The sequence below is a fragment of the Urocitellus parryii genome, chromosome 3 (genome assembly GCF_045843805.1).
Source record: "Urocitellus parryii isolate mUroPar1 chromosome 3, mUroPar1.hap1, whole genome shotgun sequence".
NCBI lineage: Eukaryota > Metazoa > Chordata > Mammalia > Rodentia > Sciuridae > Urocitellus > Urocitellus parryii.
The window spans coordinates 117,821,797-117,829,551 of record NC_135533.1 but is presented as its reverse complement, the minus strand read 5'-3'; positions in this window follow the sequence as shown (position 1 = coordinate 117,829,551).

Sequence of the window (7,755 nt, the reverse complement as noted above, 5' to 3'; positions counted from 1 at the left end):
TGCATGTCTAGTGCTTGCTGGTCACAGTAGTCACTACCACAAGGCATTCTGGAAGAGACCATTATGTTGAATGGTGCCCCTCCCTGGGGGACAGCGTCAGGCAGTGGACTCGAGTGAAAACCGTGTACAGATGGCTGTTGGGCCCAGCTTGGAGTCCAGCATACCAGGTCTGCTCAGCGACAAGTGCAGGTGATCAGCATCAATGCCTCCACTCTTCAGGGCCCTCTGGCGAAAGGGCTCTGACAGAAACCGGAGATCTGTGCAAGCGATGGACATGGGAGGGTTTTCCACATGGGATCCAGTTCAGTTTGATGTGTTTCTCTTTCCCTTTCAACTGTACTCAGGTTGGGACTGGTTTCTTTCTGGTGGATCACAGCTGCCCAGATGTTGCAATTTATTTTTATGTTTCTATAGAGAAGTCTTTCTTTTCATCTTCAGAATTTTTTTTATTTTTATTTTTTGCCACCAAAAGAAAACATCAGAACTCTGTGTCCCCTCTAGATTGTGACTTACCAGTGTTGACAGTTAAGTCTTTAGTGTTGTAGCTCCCGGCCCACCAATACTATATCAGACACTTATGCCTATGGTGCAGCACTGTGATCTAATTTAAATAATACTTTTTTATTATTTATACTACTATATATAATATACATCAACACTTTTGCTATATAACCTAAATGATAAACCCCTTTTAGTTACCTGCCAAACTCTGGACTTTGGTTTATATTGCAGTTAACACAGTTACAAAGTTGTAATGGCGTCTCTCTCTCTTTCTCTCTCCGTCTTCCTCTGTGTAATGGAATGTGTAAATCAAAAGTGTGTACATTGTGTGGTGTTCCTGTTTCCTGGAATCTCATGAGGATTTACACATGGCGATCAGTGTTCTGTATAGACCTGCCTCTCTTTGGGAACTCCTCTGTGACCTTTGGTCTTGGCGGCTAACCCCATGTATCTTCTCTCCTGCTGGTTACTCTTGAATTAAGCACAGACTCCTCAGCTTTATCATGAATAATGTATGTGACCTTGGCATTCTTCCACAGTTCAGCAAACAAGTGCTAGCTTCACTGACCAAAAAAATTAAGGAAGGAAAACACCATTTTGAAAATGATCCATCTTTTAACGGCCGAAAAACCGATGTGTCTATGGTGCTGCATCTCTGTTGTGCTTCTGAAATCATACCGGTGTGAAAGATCCTGACTTCCTCACAAGTACCCTTCCTGTTGTTTTGTTAGTGTTGAAATTTAAGACTATTTATTTGGAATATATACAGCAGTGTTTTTCCACTGTATTTCATTTGCAAAAGCGGAGAAATGCCTTCTCTACCTTTTGGCAAATTGTTGATATTCCATATTGGATTCTCACAGACTTCGAAATGGTGAATCTGTCAAACTTAGAAATTGTATTTTATCCTTCCTTTCATGACTGTGGCCTGAGTTCCCCATGCCCCCTTTTTTAGAAGAAACCAAATTAATTTAAAAAAGTAATAATTTTTCAGAAGCCAACTTTTTTTTTTCTTTATTTTCTGTCTGAAACTGCCAATATCAAGAATAGAAAGGGAGAACTGTAAAGGAGGAAGAAATCGATGTTCAGTTGTGTTTGTGTCAACCTAAAGAAGCAGTGTGGAGACAGGCGCAGTTAGCCGAACTCTAGGGGTGTGGTGGTGTTGCTTTGGGGGCGTATCATATTCGAATTTTGCATTCTTCATATGTAATCATATTGCCAAAGACAAACTATTTCATCATTTATTGTAAATAACACTTTTCCCCAGACCTATCATAAAGTTTCTATGATGTATTGTCTTCCAGTTGCAATAAAAATTACTGAGTTGCATCAATTGAAAAAAATAGCCAAAAAAGGAGAAACCATATATTTGCTTATCAACTATTGAATAAATGAACAAGTTTGGAATATTCATATAAAACAATACTTTATAGAAAACAAAATGAATAACCACATAAATATTATAGGTGAAATTTACAAACAATGCTTTGCAGAAAATTTTCAGCCCCAAGTATAATAAGACAAATAAACTTCTGTTTTAAAGCAACAGAGAATTGATTGAGAAACTCCCTTCCTTTTGAATGTACCTCAATTGAACAACATCTTTTGAGAACTAAAAACAACATTGCAATATGCATGAATAGTATTGAAAAGTTTAGGATTATTGCTCCCTTGCTTTAAGCTGCATATCTCTACTTATGCAGTTTTGAATGGCTTGATTAATAAAGAAATATAAGAAGATTTTTAAAAAGATAAGAAAAGACTTTATAATCTTTGGTTCACTTATATTAGAGAGGTGAAGCTAAATTAAAGTGGTTGACATTAAGATAGTACTAATCTTTCATAGAAAGAGAGAAAAATATTTCTTAGGAAATTTGATTGTGTGGATTTATATTGTGATCATTGATTGAACTTTTCCTGTATGTTGGGAGCACTTTACATTGTGTGTAATACTATGCTAACAAAAAATAAAAACTTGGGAAGGTGGTCCCCGATTTCAGTGCAGTCAGCACAGATGGAAGGTGGAGCAGAAAGCAGAGGCCTTGCTCCTGGGTCACCAGACCGAGCTCTGAACACAGCACAAGAAATGGCAAAATAGAGCCTGGGAAGCCACCGCAGATGGGTGGAGTTGAGCACCAGGGAGATCTGGCAGAGTAGAGACGTAGGCTAACAGATCCTTTAAGATTAGAGCACACCAGACTGCAACCCATGTCACTGCAGGGCACCAAACTTAAGGCCATACTGGAGACATAGCGGATGAACAGCCTAGCCCCTCTCCCACCTCACCAGACACCCCGGCGTGGAAACGAGTGGTCACCATCCTGGAAAATCTGCCACATCAGCTTTTGGTGGATGTAGCAGACAGCAAGATTGGGGTCTGAACAGGTGTGTGAGTCCCAGCCTCCCAGTCCCAGCTGCGATAACTCAAAACCTTTCTCACCAGCTCTCTCTCAGTGGGTGTGAATAGCAGAGCCAAGAAAAAACTGAAAAGGTGCCTGATCTCCAACTCCCCCTCCCCCAGCTGTGACACCTAAAACTTTTCTCGCCAGCTCTCGGTGGGCGTGGCTATCAGAGGAAATAGGACAAAACAGGTTTCCGGTTTCCAACTCCCCCTCTCCACAGCTGGGGATGACTTGGAGACTACCCAACACAGAGGTAGCGCTCAGTTGATCAGGAGCGCAGAGCCGCCAGGGTGCTGCAAGCCCAGAGTGAACCCAGGGCTGTGGAGAAGAGTAATTGGGGCCTGATGGGCAGGAGAAGTGAGGGAGATAGAGACCAGGAGCAACCCAAAGAGACCAGGATTGGAGAGGCACCCAGCAGGGGAGGGAGAGCCACCTCACAGGGATTGCTTCCCCCACCCTGAGGGCAGTGATTCAGCCTGGAATGCACAACGCCACCTACTGGAAGAGAAGAAAATAGAATTCTAAGAGTGAATTTTTTTCTTTTACCTTCTTTCCTTTTTTCTTTTAATCTTTCTCTTCTCTTTTCCTTTCTCTTTTTTCACTCCTTTTTCTCTACCTCTTCCCCCTGTTTTTTCTTCTTCTTTTGTTTTTACTTTTCTTCCTCCTTCTCTTCCTCTCCAATCTCCCAAGTGCTACTATTTCTACTATGTGTAAATTACTAAATGCAAATAGATGATTGTTTCTATGCTTCTTATTGTCCTCCCATGTACTTAGCCACCCTAAAATACCTCCTGTCTATTCTCCTATTAATAACCCCCTTCATTAGAATTTTCCTCCAAAATAGCTAAGATATATTAACACCCGTACCCTCACATCTTTCCCCCTAAACATAAAGTCCTATACCCGATCCTCAGTTCTCTATATGCCACGAGAATCTGTATGCCTTTGATAAAGCTAATGAATATATTTTAAACTATAATTGAACCCAACATCTCTAGACAATGTCTCCCATCACAAAGGAGAGTTCTTGGAACTATACAAGAGCAATATAAATATATAGGAGAAAAATAATAACACAACAGTCACACAGAGCTGGAAAGAAATGTGAGAAACATGAAGAAACAAGGAAAGAAAGGGCCACAAACAATGCAGGACAACTCAAAAATAGAGGAGATAATAGCTATAGCATTAAAAAATGTCAGATAAAGATTTTAAGATATACATGGTTCAGATGATCTGGAGTCTTAAGGAGGACTTTAGACAGCAAATGCATACAATGAAAGATCACTTTGACAATAATTACATAAACAAATCCAAGAAGCAAAAGATTACAGGGAGATAGAGGTTATACAAAAAAAAAAAAAACAGAAATCCTGGAAATGAAGAAAATAATAAATCAAATTAAAACTTAAATGAGAGCATCACCACCAGAATAGAACACTTAGAAGCCATAACATGAGACAATGAAGACAAAGTATATCATCTTGAATAAAGTCTATACAGCTCAGAAAGGATGATAAGAAACCACGAGCAGAACATCCAAGAAATATGGGATAATTAAGAGATCAAATTTAAGAGTTATTGGGATAGAGGAAGGTATAGAGGTCCAAACCAAAGGAATGAGCAACCTCTTCAATGAAATAATTTTAGAAAACCTTCCAGACATGAAGAATGAAATGGAAATCCAAATCCTACAAGCCTACAGGACGCCGAATGTACAAAACCACAAGAGACCCACACCAACACACATTACAATGAAAATGCCCAACATACAGAACAAGGAAAGAATTTTAAAATCCACAAGAGAAAGGAAGCAGATTACATTTAAGGGTAAAACAATTACGTTAACAGCGGATTTTTCAACACAGACTCTGAAAGCTAGAAGATCCTGGAACAACGTATTTCAAACGCTGAAAGATAATGGATTCCAATCAAGAATCTTGTATCCAGCAAAATTAAGTTACAGGTTTGAAGATGAAATAAAATCCTTCCACAATAAACAAAAGGTAAAAGAATTTGCAGCTACAAAACTGGTGCTTCAAAGCATCATTGGCAAAACATTACATGAAGAGGAAAATAAAAATAACAATGAAAATCAACAGTGGGAGGTAGTACAGTAAAGGAAAAACTAATCAAAGAGGAAAAACAAATCAAGTTAAATAACAAAAATAAACAAACATGGCTGGAAGTACAAACCATATCTCAATAGTAACCTTAAATGTTAATGGCTTAAACTCATCAATCAAAACACATAGGCTAGAAGACTGGATTTTTTCAAAAAGATCTAAAAATATGCTGCCACAGGAGACTCATCTGATAAGAAAAGACATACACAGACTGAAGGTGAAAGGTTGGGAAAAATCATACCACTCACATGGACCTCAGAAGCAAGCAGGGGTGTCCATACTCATATCAAATAAAATAGACTTCAAGCCAAAGGTAATCAAAAGGGATAAGAAGGACACTACATACTGCTAAAGGGAGCCATTCACCAACAAGACCTAACAATCATTAATAGATATGCCCCAAACAATGGTGCAGCTATGTTCATCAATCAAACTCTTCTCAAGTTCAACAGAAAATAGACCACAACACAATAATCATGGGTGATTTTAACACACCTCTATCACCACTGGACAGATCTTCCAAACAAAAGTTAAATAAATTAATAACTTAGACTTAATTGACATATATAGAATATATCAACCAACATCAAGCGGATACACTTTTTTCTCAGAAGCACATAGATCCTTCTCAAAAATACACCACATATTATGTCATAGGGCAACACTAGCAAATACAAAGGAGTAGAGGTATTACCATGCATTTTATCTGATCATAATGGAATGAAATTGGAAATCAATGATAAAATAAGGAATAAAAATTCCTACATCACATGGAGAATAAACAATATGCTACTGAATGAACAATGGGTTACAGAAGACATCAAGGAGGAAATTAAAAAATTCTTAGAGGTAAATGAAAACAGACACAACATATCGAAATCTCTGGGACACTATGAAAGCACTACTAAGAAGAAACTTCATTGCATGGAGTTCATTCCTTAAAAGAAGAAAACCCAACAAATAAATGACCTCACCCTACATCTTAAAGCCCTAGAAAAAGAACAAATCATCAGCAAATGCAGAAGAAGGAAAGAAAAAATTAAAATCAGAGCTGAAATCAAGAAAATTGAAACAAAAGAAATAATTGAAAAAACTGACAAAACTAAAAGTTGGTTCTTTGAAAAAATAAATAAGATTGACAGACCCTTAGCCATAATAATAAAGAGAAGAAGAGAGAGAACCCAAATTACTAGCATACAGGATGAAAAAGATAATATCAAAACAGACACTACAGAAATACAGAAGATAATTAGAAATTATTTTGAAACCTTATACTCTAATAAAATAGAAGATAGTGAAGGCATCAATAAATTCCTTAAGTTATGTGATCTTCCCAGATTGAGTCAGGAAGATATACACAACTTAAACAGACCAATATCAAGTGAGAAAACAGAAGAAGCCAACAAAAGATTACCAACCAAGAAAAGCCCAGGATCAGACAGATATATAGCCGAGTTTTATAAGACCTTTAAAGAAGAACAAATACCAATACTCTTCAATCTATTTCAGGAAATAGAAAAAGAAGGAGTATTTCCAAATACATTCTATGAGGCCAATATCACCCTGATTCCAAAACCAGACAAAGATACCTCAAAGAAAACTTCAGGCCAATATCTCTAATGAATATAGATGCAAAAATCCTCAATAATTCTGGCAAATTGGACACCAAAACATATCAAAAAGATCATGCTCCATGATCAAGTGGGATCCATCCCTGGGATGCAAGGTTGGTTCAACATACAGAAATCAATAAATGCAATTCATCATATCAATAGACTTAAAGACAAGAACCACATGATCATCTCGATAGATGTAGAAAAAGCATTTGACAAAATAAAGCACCCCTTTATGCTCAAAACACTAGAAAAACTAAGGATAACAGGAACTTACCTCAACATTGTAAAAGCTATCCACACTAAACCTCAGGCCAGCATCATTCTAAATGGAGAAAAACTGAAGGCATTCCCTCTAAAATCTGGAACAAGTCAGGGATGCCCTCTCTCACCACTTCAATTCAACATAGTTCTTGAAACGCTGGCCAGAGCAATTAGACAGCCGAAATAAATTAAAGGAATAACTATCGGAAAAGAACTTAAACTAGCACTATTTGCTGATGATATGATTCTATACCTAGAAGACCCAAGAAACTCTACCAAGGAACTTCTAGAACTAGTAAATGAATTCAGCAAAATGGCAGGATATAAAATCAATACCCATAAATCAAAGGCATTCCTGTATATCAGTGACAAATTCTCTGAAATGGAAATGAGGAAAACTACCCCATTCACAATATCCTCAAAAACAAATAAAATACTTGGGAATCAACTTAACAAAAGAGGTGAAAGATCTATACAATGAAAACTATAGAACCCTAAAGAGAGAAATAGAAGAAGACCTTAGAAGATGGAAAGATTTACCTTGCTCATGGAGAGGCAGAATTAATATCATTAAAATGACCATATTACCAAAAGCACTTTACAGATTCAATGTAATTCCAATCAAAATCCCAATGGCATTCCTCACAGAAATAGAAAAAGCAATTATGAAATTCATTTTGAAAAATAAGAGACCCATAATAGCTAAAACAATTCTAAGCAAGAAGAGTGAAACAGGTGGTATCACTGTACCAGATCTTAAACTACAGAGCAATAGTAACAAAAACAGCATGGTACTGGCCCAAAACAGGCTGGTGGACCAATGGTACAGGACAGAGGACACAGAGACTA